Genomic DNA, 16,093 nt, shown 5'->3' with positions numbered 1-16,093 from the left:
ATATATTGAACTTGAGGTGTCCCCTGTAAGAAAGCCCTGTATTCCCATGTCAGCAGTTCAGAGAAACGTTTGACATTTCTCTCTGTGACTTACCTGAGCAAAGTCTCACCCTTCAAAAGACTCATCGGACTTGGCCGCAAAACACATTCTGGGACAGCAAACTCCTGGTACAGGGGAGCGCTCCAGTGAACAGCCTCCTGTCTCGATGGAAGGGGACGAAGTCACGGCCCGTGGCGTCACGGACCCTAGCGCTCGTCCCTGCGGCTGCAGTGCGTCTTCAAAGCGCTTCTGAAGGCGGGCTCGGGCAGTGCGCACAGGTGACTTCACATCTGGCGCTTCCTGCTCTTCCTTGAAAAGATGGGCGGGGTCCTAGGACGTTAGGTGACGTACTGAGAGGCCTGCCCAGACACGACCTGCCGCTTCCTTACCTGCAGCAGCATGCCTCCTTACGACAGGATATGTGACGGTATTTTGATTGTTTAATGTACAGGTCAAGTAGTAACGTATTTTCAGCTCTTCAAACTATGCCACGATTCCTACACCTTGTAATCCTCATTGGTGTATGTGACATTCGCAGTAGGCTCATTTACATCAGGCCCGGCTCCAGGAATTTTTATTTGGTTGGTGGGCCAAGGGTGCTTTCGGGTGGGCCACTACCGGCCCAATTTGTCGCTTCTGGAGGTAGCTACAAGCCATAGATTACATGTTACTTGCAAAAAGTCACCAAGATACAAGTATTGCTTCTGAGTGTATACAGAGCATGTGGAGAGTTATTTATTGGGGCCCCACCACTAACCTCTTTCTCTGTAGATACCTTTACTACCATCCTCCAACAGTGCACTCCATCTCTCTGTAGCCCCTCCATCTCACGACCTCCTCCTCAGACTCCCTCACTACCACCCTCCACCAGTGTCATTCATCTCTCCGTATCTCCCAAACTACCCCAATGACCTCCTCCTCGGATTCCCTCACTGCTAACCTCCAACAGCGCCCTTCATCTCTCCAAAGCCCCTCCCCCTCATGACTTCGTCCTCTAATCCCCTCAGTACCACCCTCCAACTGCACCCTCCTCTCTCAAAAGGCCCTCCTCCTATGACCTCCTCCTTGGATTCCCTCATTGCCACCCTCCACCAGTGCCCCTCATCGCCCCATAGCCTCTCCCCCATTGACCTCCTCCGTGGATTCCCTCATTGCCATCCTCCAACAGTGTCCCTCATCCATCCGTAGCCCCTCCCAAATGACCTCCTTCTCGGATTCCCTCACTGCCACCCTCCAACAGTGACCCTCATCGCCCCAAAGCCCCTCCCCCTCGCATGCCTTCACTGCCACCCTCCAACAGTGCCCCTCACAATCTCTCCATAGTCCATCCCCCACATCACCTCCTCCTCAGACTCCCTCACTACCACCTTCCAACAGTTCACTTAATCTCTCCATAGCCCCCCATGACATACTCCTCAGATTCCCTCACTGCCACCCTCCACCAGTGCCCCTCATAGCTCCATAGCCTCTCCCCCTATTGACCTCCTCCTCGGATTACCTCACTGCCACCCTGCACCAGTGCCCCTCATCACTCCATAGCCTTTCCCCCTCATCACCTCCTCCTCAGACTTCCTCACTACCACCCTCCAACAGTGCACTTCATCTTTCCGTAGCCCCCCATGACCTCCTTCTCGGATTCCCTAATTGTCACCCTCCAACAGTGTCCATCATCTCTCTGTAGCCCCTCTCTCATATTCGATTTAATTTGTTGTATAGCGCTACTCATAGTGCAGGGTGTCACAGTACTTACATCATGCAGAGACAATTAATCATACACATATGTAAATCAGTCTATAGGGAATGTCACATAAGCCAATGAGGATTACAAGGTGTAGGTATCACATGTCATCCATACTGGTGGGCAGCATGCTTGAAGAGGATTTGGGGCTAGATGTAGGTAAATAATATTTACCGACTCTTAAATACCGAATTTTACCGATTCGGTATTTAAGAGTCGGTAAATATGAAGGGGGGAGATGTAGGACAATCCAGATGTTTTTTTTCCGAATCGGTAAAATTCGGTATTTACCGATTCGGTAAATACCGACCGGTAATGCCCATTCATTCCTATGGATTTGATGGTAAAAAATACCTGGCCAACCCGGCCCACCCACTAGAACCGGGCCTGATTTAAATACGTGCATGCTTGATTGTCTCTGTAGTCTGTATAATGTGTGTGTAATGTAAAGTACTGTGACACCCTACATTGATATGAGTAGCACTATACAACAAATGAAATGCATAAGAGAGAGTGCTACGGAGAGATGACGAGCGCTGTTGGAGGGTGATAGTGGGGGAGTCCGAGAAGGAGGTCAATAGGGAGGAAGGGGGCTACGGAGAGATGAGGGGCACTGGAGGAGGGCGGCAGTGAGGGGATCTGAGGAGGTGGTCATGAGGGAGAGCCCGAGAAGTGTCACTTGCCTGATACTCCCACCTCAGAAACCTCCTCTTCCCATCAAGGGGATATTACTTGGAAAAAAACACTTTTTGAGAGTTATACCATTTAGAAAGAGATTTGAAAAGAAAATAATGCGTTTTACTGGGCCCTTGTAAGACTAAGGAGAGATAAGGAGGGCCCTGAAGCAGGCCTGGTTAGACATATAAGCAACAAATCGGGCCTGCGGTGGCCCCCCCAAATGCATCCATGGCCCACCCAAATATAAATTCCTGGAGCAGGGTCTGTTGTCTAGGCATAGCATTTTGTACGGGAAGGGTCAATCTATGCGATACTCAGGCACGCACCTTAGCGCTATGGCTTTGCCTGGAGCAGGGCAGCTATAATCAGCACCGGCGGTAGGGAGAGAGGAGGAGAGAGCCATATATCTGTAGATATGGCGCTCTCCTGCTACCCCAGTCACACACTGCAGCCCAGCATTGTTTGCTGCTGCCTGCAGTGCGTGACTTTTTAGAAAATCTGCCCCCAGGAGATAGAAGAATATGCAAAGAGAAAAGCATTCAGGGAAGCAAATTAAAAAGAAGAGAAATACCTAGAACGAAGTAGCATTTGAAGACAGAGACACAAGATACTCTGATAAAACAGCGACTTTGTATTTTATATGCTTTGTATGCAAGGATGATATGCTGCCTTTCAGCTGCTTCAGAGTTTTCATTGACACAAATGTCCACTGGCACAACCTGGAGAGGCAGAAAGTTGATCTCCACCTTTTAACCCCAGGCTTTGTCTTCAGACCACCAAGTTCAAGAAGCAACAACATACCTCTGTCTTCTCTACGTAAATATTAAAATAATTAATAAAGAGACAGAAGGGCCAATAAAATCTTACACCAGTACATTTATTTTTCCAGGAAATAACAAAAATACCCCCTTAAGCATTCATTTTGCTAAGATCATTATTCCAGTACCGTCACCTCAAAAATCAAGTCAGTTGATTTGACCTTCTCCCATTAAAAGCAAACATCTATTAAGCACCTTCACGGCTTCTAAGAAAAAATAAAACACAAATCAGATGCAACTTAAACGTTCAGTGCTTTCATTTTAAACATTAGTTTATTTAAATATTTAGTAATAAATGACAGACTTTTTAAACATCAGTTGTAGGTAAGTTCTTGCTTTTTAAAGTAATAGACAATAACGGGGCCTATCTTTTATACCTGTGGAATTTAATAAGTACTCGTCCTGTTCTCCCATCGAATTTATCAACTGGAAAAGCTGTTTGCCGCATTTAAATTGTTTGTGCAAGCTATTATTTATTGAAGTTCCACCAGCAGCTACAAAAAAACATTTTATGGTGTAATTTGGTGCAATTATCATGCACAGCGACCTTTACCCCCAACAAACTCAAGTACTATCATCAGCTTTCATAAACAAAAATCAACTATAGCAAACACAAGAAGATGATGGACGGAACACTGAAACTTTTCAGACACTCACCCTCAGTCACAGATCTGGGTTTAATCCACCGTCATTCTTCTGCTCACTAAGCCACCCCAGTTTGCATATGGCTGGGTCTGAACCCGGTGGTGAAGTGAGCTAAATAAGGATGCTGGATTCAACCCAGATCTAATAGCGACTGGAGGTGAGTGTCTGAATGGTTTCAGCACTCCATCCATCATCTTATTGTGTTTGCATTGTTCGCCCTAAGTTGGCAGGGTATGCCCAGACGTGGGTGACTTGCTCACTTTGCCAGTCAATTCAAGCAAGCCTGGCTGATGAGAGGTGTTACCCCGAAACTTGTGCCAGGATGCTTGTTTCCGGTCCAGGGAAGATCTGGCTTGGCAGTTCGCACTAGACTGTTCCCGTGAGGAACAGGGTCAAGACTGATTTGCATATGGCTGGGTCTGAACTGGGGTGGCGCAGTGAGCTAAATAACGATGATGGATTTAACCTAGAACTTATAGTGACTGTGGATGACTGTCTGAAAAGTTTCAGACCTCTGTCCATCATCTTATTGCGCTTGCAAAAAATCAACTATATCTGTCACAACAAATCTGTTCTGGCCAGTGCCACCACAGATTAAAATACCACAGGCACACAAAATACCAAACACTTCCTTCTGTTCCAGCAAGAAATTCCTGTTCAGGTGCTCCATACCAGAACGTATTGACTGCTGAGATCCTGATGGCCTTTGCATATCTTTCAATCTAATTTCTTTGTTATGTATTTGCTTGAATCACCCTAGTTTACAACAGTTATCAGCCAGAGCTTGCTGCTTTGCTTTTTATTGCCTTTTTAGGGTAATGCATGACTGCATCGTTGTGTAATTTTGTACAGCACTCCATACGCCTTCAGCCTTGCTTGTGCTTTATCATGTTAAAGGAATATTATTGAACTGTCTGTCCATCTAGCCCAGGAGCATGGAGAAAATACACTACATTTTATGGTGTTTTTGGTGAACTGTTCAATCTGAAGTTACTATGGTTCATACTCTATTTCAAAAACAGATATGGAGTTTGTTCTTCAACTGGTCAATAATATGTTTTTTGTTTAATTCTCAATGATGGAAAATTAAGATTCTTTAAAGTGTTGTCTTATCTCATCAACTGAATAACTGTAAGATATGGCTCACGTTATAAGGATTTTTGGGGGAGCATGACTGGCTGGGAGGTGTCTAGCAGATGACTCATTTAGATCTAGTGCCCCTGCAAGTCATCCAATATACTTTGACGATAATGTCATTGGTGACTGAGAAACACAGCCTTTGTTTAGAGCTGTGATCCTGTAGCTAGTGTTGGCCTGGGAGACACATTGGAGGTCACGTGTAGCCAAAGGAAGACTGCTGGCCGTCAGAGAACGCTAAATACAAACAAAATGGTGCCCAAGACCAGCAAACTATACCTGCTGTTTGAAGCTGCATGGGAGCAAATGTGAGTCTGGCATTTATAATCTGTAGTCTGATGTGGATATGAGCTCCTGAAGTATGGTCTCTGAAGCATTGCCCAACCCAGGGCCAATAACCAGGAATGGGCCTGAAAAATTAGCACAGGTACTGTGAGCATGGGTAAGTCCAGCTCCAGAGGTGTACACTGATGCCCGACAGAGGATGGGGGAAGTATTAATCTTTTAACAGCCCTTTGCCATGGCTGCCCTGGGGTGTTAGAAGGAGTCCCCAGCTTGATAAGATACTAGCCAAAATCCTTTTGGCGATTCTGCCTTGGGAACAGAACCTGTGCACCTGCTGGGAGATATGACTGTTCTGGTGCATTTAGGCAATTGTGGGCCTGGAGTCTGTGTTCAGCTGCCTGGTAGCACTGTACCTTTGTAAGCAGAACACACAAGACAACAGGGCCTGACTGGCCGTAATGGGCACCAGGTGTTTTCCCGGTGGGCTGGAATGGTGGGAGCTGGTTTTGAACATGTGGGGGCGGTCTTGCAGTGGTGCTGCAATATCGGCCCTGTTCAACAAAAGCAGCAGCAGCCCAACACCCTCTCCCACCCTCTCCCCGCTGGCCGCTCCCACTTAATTGCCAAGGCTGGTTTGTGTTTTCAGTCCGGCCCTACAAGACAGCTCTCCCCGTGGCATTACCTCCTGTGTTATGCCTGGCTGGGCGATTGAAATATATCAAATAGTTCTCCCTCGAAAATTAAGAACACTATAGGGCCTCGAATGGTGAAACATAAACCATGTCAAGCAACACAGTCCTAAAGGGCATGTGTTAGAACTGGCTATTTCTGGTAGGCTAAGGCTGACGCCAAAGCCAGGCAGAAACCACCATTCTAGTCAGGGCAAGGGAGTCACACGCCAAGATAACCCCTGCTCACCCCCTTGGTAGCTTGGCACGAGCAGTAAGGCTAAACTCGGAGGCAATGTGTAAAGCATTTGCGCCAGCACACAACAGCAACAACATCCTAGGCACACCACAAAAGGAACTCCACACAAGGTTGTATAAAATAACTTTTGTATTTGTCAAAACACATCAGATAGAAATCATACATGTACATTGTGCCAACTGGCACGGGCAATATTCACAAGGGATTATGTACAGGACAGGGCCACATGGGCCACTGTCAGAATCAGCACTTAGTAGAAATAGCACTTCTAGAACTTAGAATAAGTGTAACACAAAAGGACAATTATAGGTCACAACCAGTAACTACTGGTAAAGGTAGGTACACACTACGCAATACTAATAACCATAGGCCTAGATCACGCATGGACACATAACCTCTCTAGTATAACTATACTAGGCGAAACACAACCACCTAAGAATAAAATACACTTGGGGGTATAAGTAAGAACACATTACACATGATGCATCACAACATTCAGAGGTGTAGGGAAGGAAAAACACATGATGCATAAACCAACACATTCAGAGGTGTAAAATCAAGGAAGACACATGATGCATAAAAACATTCAGAGGTGTAAAATCAAGGAAGACACATGATGCATAAAAACATTCAGAGGTGCCAGAACATAACTCAATAGCGCAAAAACACATGATGCCCAAAAACCTTCAGAGGTGTAATATCAAGGTGCGTAATCATATTAAATGCATTACATTTCCTAGCACCATATCACTTTGCACCAAACTCACATTAGGCAATTACCATCACATAGATAATCGCATTGCCCCTAAATAAGATCACATACCAGCCCCCATCTAATAAAGGGCCTAAAGAGCCCTGTGTTCAGAATGTCAGGTCGCGCTGCCATGCAGCGCCAGTCAGGGGTGCGCCACCGGTGCAAAACCTAAACGTTGCAGGTGCCCACTACTTGCTGGGCACCTGAGGACAATCCCAAGCGCCTAAACGGTGCAGCTGCCCACTAATTGCTGGGCAGCTGGGAATCAAAACTGCGACAGGGTCCTCACTGACCCTTCGGAGCAACCTGCGCCCACTGCTGGAGCCACACAGGCTCTGACACCAACCACTGCGGCCAAATGCTGGAGCCACACAGGCTCTGGACAATCAACGGTGCCCCTTTAGCCCTCTGGCTCCTTAGGACAAATCTGCGCCATCTATTGGAGCCCCACGGGCTCTAAGAATAAATCGGTCCCCTTAAACACTGGGGACAAGACACAGGTCCTCATAATCACATCTGCGCCACGTTGGAGCCTCGCAGGCTCTGACCCAACACATGCCCCCAGAACTGGAGCTCTCTGGCTCTAACATGGAGGTGTCCCCAGTCACTCGTGGAGACTCTGCAACTCAATGGGTACCTCGTGGGAGCCTTTACGGCTCTAAAGCAAACATGCCCCTACGGGAGCCTCCTGGGCTCTAGACAACGTTGGGGCGGCCCACTGCCATCCGGGGCCGCCCTGAGTGCTGTACTCGCACCTTCACCCGCCCGGAGTCCCCAGCACGATTCCACTCACCGGGCTGCTGTCCTTCTGCGGGGCTCCTCGGGGCAGGCGGCGCAGGACTTCTCCGCCGGGGCCCCGCAACACCTCTCTCCTTCTCCTCGGCTGGCCGCGCTTCCAGGTCGGCGGCCCCGGGGCTCTCCACAGCTACGGGAGCCCCGGGCCGCGAGAGCACATCACTTCCTCCAGCCAGCAACTCATGGGCACATCTCCGGTCTCCATCTTCTGCCGGGAGACCGGCAACAAACGAAATGCTTCCTTCTCTCGGGGCTCCCTCTTGGTCACGGGAGCCCCACAGCGGCCGCCGCCATCTTCTTCTCTCTCCCCGGACTGCGGGGCGGGACTTCCGGCCGGGCCGCACTGCAATTGGCCGGCCAGCCAACCACTTCCGGGTCGTCGCGGGCAGCGCGGCGGCCCGTTTCAGGCACTTATAGGCTGGGGCTGAATTAACCGAGGAGTGGGCTCCCTCGAGTTAAAGTATAAAAATAGCGGCCAGATCCCTGGAAGGGTGGGCACCTGCCAGGGGACAATATAATCACAAATAAGCGAGGTGGGCACTCGCTAGGGCAACCATAAGCAGGGTGGGCACCTGCAAAGCAAATAAAGCGCTCCCAGCGCTAAATGACAATCCACAGCGCTCCTAGTGCTAGAACAGCAAACAAAGTGCTTCCAGGCGCTTTAGGCTATAATAAGCCCTGGCAAAAGCAAGAACAAGTTCTCTGAAGGAAAATGCAGCTTCTCTATGCTGCCAAAGGTCCCAGAGATTCCAAGGGGCAAAGCAAAGTCCCCCCATCAGCCCAGGCAAGGCAAAGGGGTCCCCCAGAAGTCCTCCAGGCATCCAGGGGCTGGGCAGCGCCCGCCCCTGGTAGATTCAAGTCAGAAACAAGAACATTTTGGAAGGGGACAAAGCCCCTTTTTATACAGAGAAATCCTTTGTCTAGCAGGGTGCAGGCATTGTGAGAACCAGCTAGAACTGGTTATAGGGAACTCCTTTCAGTGTGAGGGCAGAGGTGACAGTCGCCCAGTGGGAGGTGGAGCCAGCATTGTGGTCAGGCAGGCACAGCCCTATTCACTCCCAGGTGCTATCTCCTCCCACTTCCCTGGCAGCAGATGCAGCCTTTCATCCACGGGCTGACTCAGACAACCTCCTGGGGGCTCTGCAGCCCCTGTCACCCTCAAACCATACAGTCAATCCACAAGCAGGCCCAGGCTCACTCCTGGAGCCAGGCTCCAGCCAATCACACGCCAGGCACAGATTACACAAATATGCCAACTTCTAAAAGTGGCACTTCTACACTAGACACAATCATGCCACATATACCATTGCGCAGCATTCAATCTCACGAGTTCGCACATACCAAACTCGACCCTGCACTCCCCACACATCAGGAACTACCATGGGCATACATATCCCCCATTCATTCCTATGAGAGGGCAGGTCACTCACCACACATACCCAGAGAGCTCACGCAATTTACACTGTACCACAGTGAAAAAGTGCACAGAGGCCTAAAATCACCAACACCAGGTCACAGAAACAGGCTAGGAAAAAGCAAAAAGTTTCGGAATGAACCTGCCAAAAGGGCCGGGTCCAACACAACCCCCTTCCAGCCAAAACGCAGGGTAGACCAATCACTCCACTGATGGGCTTCCTTGCTTTGGTCGACATAACACGGACACGGGCCAGCACGGCAGGGACACCCTCCGGGTTTTCATCACTCTGAACTAACCCTGGGCGGGCGGCTACGCTCCGTGCACGGAGTGTGCGTAGTGCCGGCTTCTACGCATTTTGCGTAGCAGGCGTAGAATCCGGCACTACGCACGCTCCGCAGACGGAGCGTAGCTGGCCGCCACCCGCCTCCCTCCCGCCCTCCCTAAATACTTTAAATTAATAGTGTAAAAGAATTAAAAGGCACTTACCTTGCCCGCCGCTGCCTGCCGCGTCCCCGGGGCTCGCTATCTTCATTGCTTCCGTCTTGTGTATCTAATGCGCATGCGCGAGCGGCCGCGCATGCGCATTTCTCACGAGAAATGCGCATGCGCGGTCGCCCGCGCATGCGCATTAGTACACAAGACGGCAGCCATGAAGATAGCGAGCCCCGGGGACGCGGCGGGCAGCGGCGGGCAAGGTAAGTGCCTTTTAATTCTTTTCCACTTTTAATTTAAAGTATTTAGGGAGGGCGGGAGGGAGGCCTGCGGTGCGTAGTGGGGCTACGCGGAGTGCGGAGGTGGGCGTAGTTTCTCGCCCACTTCACGTAGCTCCGCGAAGCCCCACTACGCCCACTACGCCCAGGGTTACTCTAAACACACATGGATCTCTCTCAACAAAAGCTCTCTGGCACAACTAGGATACCCCACTGGTACTCTCTAGTCATCCACGGTCAGGACCAGGCCCTAGGCCATCCAAATGTCACAAGTCCTAACCACTCCACAGAGTGGGGGGCAGTAACCCCTGGCACACAATAGCCATTCTCCACTCTCTCTCTCAGTGTAGCTACAACTACCACTGATCCTTCAACCCAGGGACCATACCCTCCGGCTGACCAGAGGTCACGGGCAAGAATGCCCCACCCTACCTCTACTTCTGGGGTTTCCGCACCCTCACAGGGAAGCACTCACCAGAACACAATTCTCCTACCAGATCAGGACCTCACTCCATCACTGGTCTACCACCTGGAAACTATTTCACTTCTGAGGTACAAAGCACACAGCACAGTCCCTCTTCAAGCAGGTGGGGGGACACAGCACACAGCAAAGACCCCTTTCCTCTACCTTAGTGGAAACAACAAACTGCAGGTGGGCCCCAGAACACACAGCAAGGGCAGCCCCCTCAATCTCTTCAGCTGATCTACTTTGGCAGAGAATCCTTCTTGACCTGGAAGTTTCCTAATCTCCCAACCTAGGATCTAAACCCTCAGGTTGCACCGGGGTCAGAAGTACACCGTCCCTCTGCACCCCCTTCCAGAGTTCTGCACACTCCACTTAGGAGCGGTACCCTTCAACACCAGGACCGCCGGAGTTTTGGTTACAGACACTCCTCGTCCTCTGACACAGGAAGATCCTCCTCAAATGACCTGTATGTACAGCCTAGGCCCCTGACCTGTCGCTCCCTTAGGGAACCCTCCAGGCCCTGAGATAGGGTTTCGGGCCAACATGGGACACACCGTCCCACACTCACTCCGCCTCCACTGAGACAGGGCGTGAGCCACTACACCCCTACCATCCTACTGGGACCTAGCTGGGCTACACATGAACCTCTTCCCCTACACAGGATCATCAGATACACAAGCCACTACTTTTAGAATCACTCCCTAATGCCTCTGCAAGACATCTAGCACACCGCCAGACATCCACCTTCTTGTCCAGTGCCTCTGCAGGACCTCCTGCACACCACCAGAGATACACCTCCTATGCAAGCTCCTTTAAAAAAAAACTCACACCAACTCCTCCAGTTCAACCCAGCACTCATCCACACACTCCTCCTCCAGACTGGTGAGACAGTTCCTCACTGCCCCTGACTCTCAACCTGTACCCCTCTTACTGAGCACCAGGCACCATACTCTGGGAACTGGGAATGGGACTTTACGCACTGGACACATTTAAGCTGCCACCACTGGATCCTACCATACTGGGGAATCCAGACACACACACTACACTCAGGCGATAACCACCCTCCTGAGCTAGTCATTTCTCCTCCACACTCCCTCTCTTCCATCTACCCACACAGGGACAGGAACAGGGATTGGGCACTGGACCCAGCAAGGGATTCCTTATCTATGGGAACCTCCCCCTCTACTGGCGGTCCGCCCTGTCATTTTCTCTCATCTGCCACTAAACATAAAGCGCAGGAACACCATCTGAAAATGACACTCTTGAGGAAAAACAAAATCAAAAACAATAATCCCAAACATGTGTCTATCTAAAAAATGCAGAGTTTTGTAGTGTAGTCAGCTGTCACTGTGGCACTGCGCAAACACAAGTCCAAATCCGCACCGCTGACCAACAGTGTTAGAACTGGCTATTTCTGGTAGGCTAAGGCTGACGCCAAAGCCAGGCAGAAACCACCATTCTAGTCAGGGCAAGGGAGTCACACGCCAAGATAACCCCTGCTCACGCCCTTGGTAGCTTGGCACGAGCAGTAAGGCTAAACTCGGAGGCAATGAGTAAAGCATTTGCGCCAGCACACAACAGCAACAACATCCTAGGCACACCACAAAAGGAACTCCACACAAGGTTATATAAAATAACTTTTGTATTTGTCAAAACACATCAGATAGAAATCACACATGTACATTGTGCCAACTGGCATGGGCAATATTCACAAGGGATTATGTACAGGACAGGGCCACATGGGCCACTGTCAGAATCAGCACTTAGTAGAAATAGCACTTCTAGAACTTAGAATAAGTGTAACACAAAAGAACAATTATAGGTCACAACCAGTAACTACTGGTAAAGGTAGGTACACACTACGCAATACTAATAACCATAGGCCTAGATCACGCATGGACATATAACCTCTCTAGTATAATTATACTAGGCAAAACACAACCACCTAAGAATAAAATACACTTGGGGGTATAAGCAAGAACACATTACACATGATGCATCACAACATTCAGAGGTGTAGGGAAGGAAAAACACATGATGCATAAACCAACACATTCAGAGGTGTAAAATCAAGGAAGACACATGATGCATAAAAACATTCAGAGGTGTAAAATCAAGGAAGACACATGATGCATAAAAACATTCAGAGGTGCCAGAACATAACTCAATAGCGCAAAAACACATGATGCCCAAAAACCTTCAGAGGTGTAATATCAAGGTGCGTAATCATATTAAATGCATTACATTTCCTAGCACCATATCACATTGCACCAAACTCACATTAGGCAATTACCATCACATAGATAATCGCATTACGCCTAAATAAAATCACATACCAGCCCCCATCTAATAAAGGGCCTAAAGAGCCCTGTGTCCAGAATGTCAGGGCGCGCTGCCATGCAGCGCCAGTCAGGGGTGCGCCACCGGCGCAAAACCTAAACGTTGCAGGTGCCCACTACTTGCTGGGCACCTGAGGACAATCCCAAGCGCCTAAACGGTGCAGCTGCCCACTAATTGCTGGGCAGCTGGGAATCAAAACTGCGACAGGGTCCTCACTGACCCTTCGGAGCAACCTGCACCCACTGCTTGAGCCACACAGGCTCTGACACCAACCACTGCGGCCAAATGCTGGAGCCACACAGGCTCTGACCAATCAACGGTGCCCCTTTAGTCCACTGGCTCCTTAGGACAAATCTGCGCCATCTATTGGAGCCCCACGGGCTCTAAGAATAAATCGGTCCCCTTAAACACTGGGGACAAGACACAGGTCCTCATATTCACATCTGCGCCACGTTGGAGCCTCGCAGGCTCTGACCCAACACCTTCCCCCAGAACTGGAGCTCTCTGGCTCTAACATGGAGGTGTCCCCAGTCACTCGTGGAGACTCTGCAACTCAATGGGGACCTTGTGGGAGCCTTTACGGCTCTAAAGCAAACATGCCCCTACGGGAGCCTCCTCTTCTCTAGACAACGCTGGGGCGGCCCACTGGCATCCGGGGCCGCCCTGAGTGCTGTACTCGCACCTTTACCCGCCCGGAGTCCCCAGCCCGATTCCACTCACCGGGCTGCTGTCCTTCTGCAGGGCTCCTCGGGGCAGGCGGCGCAGGACTTCTCCGCCGGGGCCCCGCAACACCTCTCTCCTTCTCCTCGGCTGGCCGCGCTTCCAGGTTGGTGGCCCCGGGGCTCTCCACAGCTACGGGAGCCCCGGGCCGCGGGAGCACATCACTTCCTCCAGCCAGCAACTCCTGGGCACATCTCCGGTCTCCTTCTTCTGCCGGGAGACCGGCAACGAACGAAATGCTTCCTTCTCTCGGGGCTCCCTCTCGGTCACGGGAGCCCCACAGCGGCCGCCGCCATCTTCTTCTCTCTCCCCGGACTGCGGGGCGGGACTTCCGGCCGGGCCGAACTGCAATTGGCCGGCCCGCCAACCACTTCCGGGTCGTCGCGGGCAGCGCGGCGGCCCGTTTCAGGCACTCGTAGGCTGGGGCTGAATTAACCGAGGAGTGGGCTCCCTCGAGTTAAAGTATAAAAATAGCGGCCAGGTCCCTGGCAGGCTGGGCACCTGCCAGGGGACAATATAATCACAAATAAGCGAGGTGGGCACTCGCTAGGGCAACCATAAGCAGGGTGGGCACCTGCAAAACAAATAAAGCGCTCCCAGCGCTAAATGACAACCCACAGCGCTCCTAGTGCTAGAACAGCAAACAAAGCGCTTCCAGGTGCTTTAGGCTATAATAAGCCCTGGCAAAAGCAAGAACAAGTTCTCTGAAGGGAAATGCAGCTTCTCCATGCTGCCAAAGGTCCCAGAGATTCCAAGGGGCAAAGCAAAGTCCCCGCATCGGCCCAGGCAAGGCAGAGGGGTCCCCCAGAAGTCCTCCAGGCATCCAGGGGCTGGGCAGCGCCCGCCCCTGGTAGATTCAAGTCAGAAACAAGAACATTTTGGAAGGGGACACAGCCCCTTTTTATACAGAGAAACCTTTGTCTAGCAGGGTGCAGGCAGTGTGAGAACCAGCTACAACTGGTTATAGGGAACTCCTTTCAGTGTGAGGGCAGAGGTGACAGTCGCCCAGCGGGAGGTGGAGCCAGCATTGTGGTCAGGCAGGCACAGCCCTATTCACTCCCGGGTGCTATCTCCTCCCACTTCCCTGGCAGCAGATGCAGCCTTTCATCCACGGGCTGACTCAGACAACCTCCTGGGGGCTCTGCAGCCCCTGTCACCCTCAAACCAGACAGTCAATCCACAAGCAGGCCCAGGCTCACTCCTGGAGCCAGGCTCCAGCCAATCACACGCCAGCCACAGATTACACAAATATGCCAACTTCTAAAAGTGGCACTTCTACACTAGACACAATCATGCCACATATACCATTGCACAGCATTCAATCTCACGAGTTCGCACATATCAAACTCGACCCTGCACTCCCCACACATCAGGAACTACCATGGGCATACATATCCCCCATTCATTCCTATGGGAGGGTAGGTCACTCACCACACATACCCAGAGAGCTCACGCACTTTACACTGTACCACAGTGAAAAAGTGCGCAGAGGCCTAAAATCACCAACACCAGGTCACAGAAACAGGCTAGGAAAAAGCAAAAGGTTTCGGGGTGAACCTGCCAAAAGGGCCGGGTCCAACAACATGCAATAAACCATTAGACAGGATCATCTTAGGTAGGTACATCCGGCAAATTGTTGGAAGAAAGAGCATCTTAGCCTGCCTCCTTGAACATCATGGTGATCATTGTGGTTCTTAGGTCTGTAATAGAAAATGGCTATGGAAATACATTTACTCAAGACCAAGTGCCACAAAGTAGCAGACAAAGCCAAGGCCACTGAAGCAGCAGTGCACACTATCATTGGGCGCTTGTCATACATGAGATCCTTGTCTTGTAGGCCAACTTGGGACACTCAGGGGAGATTCTCCCATAACAATCTTTGTTGTTTTTCTTGGTTTCTTTGAAAGAGTTGATGGCCTATCCACAGCTTTATTTCTGGAGAGTTGGTTCCTGGCAATACTACACCTGAAGGGCATCTCAAAGTTATCCTTCTTAGAGAAAGCCCTAACGCCACAATCTATATGCTGAAGCCTGGTGCACTTCCCTGAGCAGTTGTAGCTAAATTCTTAAACTTTAGAAACAGAAATGCTACACTGGAGAATACAATGGTTGGGAAGCTATGTGCAATTTGAAGGACTGGCAATAAAGGTCTGCCTGGATTACACCCAGGTTCTGCAGACCCTGAGCAGCTCTAACTTACATATGTAGAAACAATGGCCTAAAATATATGTTCCTTCTTAATTTCAGATTGCTAGAAGACGAAATACGGACTGCTTCAGATCTCCTGAGATGGCAAGAAATTGGCTGGTTGGCTGGGAGAAAGTGTGTGCTCCTCAACAACCCAGGAGGCTGGGAAAAACCTTGGCCTGAATGGGCTGGCGAGAGTGATCAACGGACACCTGCAGAGATGGAAGCAGGGGTCATTGACTTTCAGACTGGACCTGGAGAGTCAACAATGGATGGTGCCACACCCACTGAGCGGCCTTGAGCTACCTGTGATGTGCCTTTGCTTGACTGTTTAGTTACGCCCTACCAAGCCACTAATACTCAAGGCCTCATTTGGATGCTGGTTGGACCGCCTCCAACAGGCCATCGGTGGCGGTCCAACCGACACTCAGCATAGC

General features: G+C 50.4%; 1 protein-coding gene across 2 annotated transcripts in view; it reads right to left on the bottom strand.

The window, feature by feature from the left end:
* PRRG4 (proline rich and Gla domain 4) overlaps nt 1-366 on the bottom strand; it is a 297,426-nt gene extending 297,060 nt beyond the window's left edge. Inside the window, exon 1 of one of the 2 annotated variants that reach the window (XM_078680854.1) lies at nt 94-366. The gene's annotated coding sequence lies outside the window, so the exon portion shown is untranslated. The remainder of the gene's footprint in view (nt 1-93) is intronic. The other variant, XM_078680855.1, reaches the window with a different exon arrangement.
* Between the last annotated feature and the right edge of the window lie 15,727 nt (nt 367-16,093).

Source organism: Lissotriton helveticus, chromosome 3_1 (assembly GCF_964261635.1).
Source record: "Lissotriton helveticus chromosome 3_1, aLisHel1.1, whole genome shotgun sequence".
NCBI lineage: Eukaryota > Metazoa > Chordata > Amphibia > Caudata > Salamandridae > Lissotriton > Lissotriton helveticus.
This window is presented reverse-complemented; position numbering and strand designations above follow the sequence as displayed.